The following is a 4,737-nucleotide window of genomic DNA, read 5'->3' as shown; positions in this document are numbered from 1 at the left end:
GGCCATACATGTAAGCTACTAACTACATAAGCAGCAAAATCAAACAGGGCAAGTAGAAGTATAAGTAATGTGCTGTGGGTATGTGGAGGAGGAAGCCCTTAATTCTGACTAGAGAAGCAGCAAATATATCACCAAAGAGGTATCATGTGAGCTAAGCCTTAAAGGTTGGGAGAATTTTGATAGGTAGAATGTTGGGGAGAGGGTAGACAGAACAATAACAGCATCCCCAAAGGCATAAAGATGTGAAATTACATGGTGGACTGAGGGAATAGGAGTAAACTAAGGTAGTTGAGCCCCTGTTTCCCATACTTCAGCCATTTATATCCCACCTTCTGGTTCTTTCAATGGCTGAATACCTCCTATGCTATTATTACTGAAAATTTTTCCAAATTAGTTCATTTCTGTAACCTAAATTTATATATTTCAACAAGAAACTTTATATCACTGCCATGAATTCACTTTTATTCATTACATATTAAAATAACTTTTTATCCATACACCAACTCACATCATCTAGTGTCCTTTCAGTGGTATGGGACCACACTTTGAGGAATACTGGGATAAAGCATAAGGGGTGTGAATGAAGGTACTGAGAGATGAGGCTAGGAAAGTGGGGGACGGTCCATAGAGAGCCTTAAATGCCAAGCTAACATGTTCAGACTTTATTGTGTCAGCAGTGGGAAAACATTGAAGGTTTCCGAGGAAGCAAAGGACATTATGACTGTGCTTTAAAAAATTATCTGACAGTAGCATGTAAAATGGACTGGAGAGGAAGAGACCAGCAGGCAAAGAGTAGACACACAACTGCATTCTAGACCAGAGGAGATCAGGTCCTGGACCAAAGAAGTAGCAATGGAGACAGAGGCAGGAAGGTGAATTGGAGAGTTTTGTTGTTGTTGCTGTTTTGTTTTTGGAAAGGGAGAGAAGTCAACAACAGCTCCAAAATATTGAAACTGAGATTTTTTCCTGAGGTCTGAAAGATGAATAGCAACTAGTCAGGCAAAGAGCTGAGGAAAGAATCTTCTAGGTAAAAGGAACAACTTTCACAGAAGACCAGAGGCTTGAGAGCAGAATGAGTTGAAAGAATGGACAGAACAGGATGGTAGAATGCAGAGAACAAGGGGGTGGCTGGGGCTCCATCATGGAGGGCCTTTGAAACCAAGGTCATAAGACTGGACTTGATCCTAAGAGTCATGGGAAGCCATGTTAGTTGCTGAATTATTAAATCAGCATTTATTCCCACAGCTTATGATATCTATAGTTAATTTAGATCTACTAAGTAATCACAAATCCACAGAAATGCCTCTGTTAAGCCAGCCATTTTTTATTATATGCTGCAGGGGGACAGACTCTGATTTTTATTCAGCTTGCTGCTGTGTCATGGCTCAAATGGAAGCACAAGGCCTACTTAGGAATAGTAGCAGTCATCTGGGAGATATGTGATGGAGGTTTGGACCAGGTAGTAGCACGGAGGTGGAAAATAGGATAATTTGAAAGATGTTTGGAAGACAGAACTGACAGGAAGCAATAACAACAGCTTAATGGTTAAAGGTACAGTCTCTGGAATAAGACACTTTGTGTTCTCAACTCTGGTTTCCCCACAATCTAGCTATGTGACCTCAGGTGGTTATTTAACCTCTCTTAGCCTGAGTTACTCATCCACAAAATGAGAATTACTGTCCTAATGAGGTATGTATGAAGATTAAATAAAATATGCATGTAAAACAGTTTTACATAATGAGTATACAGTAAATTTTGGCTACTATTTTATGGGGAAAGTGAGCAAGTGAGATGAATCAGAGATGATTTGAAGAGAGGACACACTTAGATTCATATTGGTACCATCTTTAACTTAAGTTAGTAATCCTTTGTAATTTGAGGCTGTAAAGGTTTAAGAAAGTCAGTACCAGAGATAAAGAGGTATAGTACATAATGATAAAAGGGTCAATTTACCAAGAAGACATAGCTATCCTAACTGTATGCACCTAACAATAGAGCTTCAATATATATGAAACAACAACTGACAGAACTGAAAAGAAAAATAGACAAATCAGCAATGGTATTTGGAGACTTTCTCAAAAACTACAAACCAAAACCCACCCTAGATAAAATAGGTAATCTATAACTACTAATTAAATCAAATTAAATATTAATTATAGAAGGTTAAAAACTTTCCAAAACAGAAATCTGCAGGCGTAAATGGATTCCACCAAACAATTTAAAGAATATATATCACGGATTCTACACAATCTTATCCAGAAAATAGAGGAGGAAGGAACACTTGCCAACTCTCTTATGAGGCAAAACCGTGATAACAAGGCCAGACAAAAACAGTACACAAAAACCTATAGACCACTATTCCTCATGAATATAAATGCAAAAATCCTCAACAAAAGGAATGCAAGTGTAAATACTTGAAAATTAATCAATGTAAACTATTAACTATCCAAGAAAGAAAGAACTCATGATTATATAAACTGATGTAGAAAAAGCAGTTGACAGACATCAACTTCAATCATGATAAACACTCAGTAAACTAGGAATAGAAGGAAACTTCCTCAACTTGATAAAGACCATCTACCAAAAAACCCAAACAAACCCTAGAGTTAACATTATGATAATGGTGAAAGACTTAAAGCTTTCTTCCTCAGACTGGGAGCAAAGCAAGATGCCCACTCCCACCATATACATTCAACATCACACTAGCAATGGCAATAGGGCAAGAAGAAAAAAATATATAGAAAAGCATGCAGATTTAAAAACAATCTAAAATTGTCTTAATTCATAAATAATATAATTGTGTAGAAAATCCCAAGGAATTTACTAAAAACAAAAACAAAAAACCCTCCCAAGAACTAGCAAATCAGGTTAGCAAAATGACAGGATACAAGATCACATATAAAAAAGGAATCAGAAAAACCAATCAGAAAGGATATATGTTCCCCTATGTTCACAGCAGAATTTACAATAGCTAAGATTTGGAAACAGCCTAAGAGCCCATCAGCTGATGAGTGTATTAGAAACCTGTGGTACATCTACACGATGGAATACTATGCTCTTGTAAAAAGAAAGAACTCATTCGCATCAGCATGGATGGGCCTGGAGAGCGTTATGCTAAGTGAAATAAGCCAGATGGGAAAAGAGAAATATCACATTATCTCATGCATTTGTGGAATATGATAAACAACATAAACTGATGAACAAAAATAGGTCCAGAGACACAGAAGCATCAAACAGACTGTCAAACCACAGAGGGAAGGCAGGGGAGGGTGTGTGTGTGTGGGGTAAGAGGACTTGTATGCTATGCATATAAGCATAACCAATGAACACTGACAGTAGGGGGGTGAGGGCATGTGCTGGGGGGTGGGAGTGGCCAGGTAGAGGTCAATGCGGGGGTGGGGGAAGAAGACATATGTAATACTTCAAACAATAAAGAATTTAAACAATGGAGACAAAATTAAACTATATTTAGATATACTAGCAGAGAACAATTGAAAATTTATAATAGAAACTTAAAAAACAATACCATTTCAATATTTCCAAAAAATGAAATATGTATGAATAGATTTAACAAAACCTTTACAGTATTTGTAGGCTGAAAACTATCAAATATTAATGAATACATTTAAAGACCTAAACAGTTAGAGATATACTGGGTTCATGGATTGGAAGACTCAGTATAGTAAAGATGTTAATTCTCCCCGAATTGATCTATAAATGTAATGCAATCCAAGTAAAAATCCCAGCAGAATGTATTAGATAAGAATTTTGCATAAATATTAAAATTTCCAAATCCAAATAGTACTGTGGGTATTATAAGGGAAGAGAATGTCTTTATTTTTAGAAAATACACACTTAGGCATTTAGGGGCAAAGTGCTGTCATCTCTGCAATGTACTCTCAAATACAAACATATATATTTCTATGCATTTATATTTAGAGATAAATCAAATGTAAAATGTTAACAAGAGGTAGATCTAGGTGAAGGTTATATGGGATTTTATTAAAATACTAGTGGCCCAGTGCACAAATTCATACACATTGAAAGGAAATTAATTAGAAGAAATATTTTAATATTGTTCACCCTTTCTCTATAATAGAAGTGTCAACCAAAGTCACAATTGACAATGACTGATGGAAACACACATGTGATTGGAGTCAGTGAGAGCTTTATATGTATCATGCATGTACGAGTCAACTTAGCCTTTTATAGATATAGAATACACTTGCTTAATTAGACCTGCTTTCTGATGTAGCTAAACTTTTTCCAGCCCAATGAAGCACCCCAATTTCTCTTTTAGGTAATTGTCAGGAACACAGCAGTAAATATCAAGACAAAGCAGATTATTATTGTAGATCATGCACGTAGAACAAAGGGTAAAATATTTAACTGCAACAGTGTTTGACTATATTCTGCGCAGTGAGAAAACCTGAAGTCATTTTCAAGGTCTATTTCTTACTTCTTTTCAGTCAGGTCAAGTTTCTAAGCTTTCTAAATCTCTGTTTTCCAGCTAATGAAAAGAAAATAGGATTCCACTGAGTCTCCTATCTACCTACTCCAGGATTTCTGTGAGGATCAAATGAGATGAGGCATGGGAAACCACTTCATAGACATTTGGTTCCAATGTAAAATGTTTCCACCTGGCTATAAAGCAAGTCGTGTTCCTGGGCTGAAGAAACTCCAAGGAGGTTAGTTGCTAGCGAGAGGAAGCAGGGCGTTGCTACGTGACATCATTAC

Source organism: Myotis davidii, unplaced genomic scaffold (genome assembly GCF_000327345.1).
Source record: "Myotis davidii unplaced genomic scaffold, ASM32734v1 scaffold1162, whole genome shotgun sequence".
In the NCBI taxonomy this organism is placed as follows: domain Eukaryota; kingdom Metazoa; phylum Chordata; class Mammalia; order Chiroptera; family Vespertilionidae; genus Myotis; species Myotis davidii.
This window is presented reverse-complemented; position numbering follows the sequence as displayed.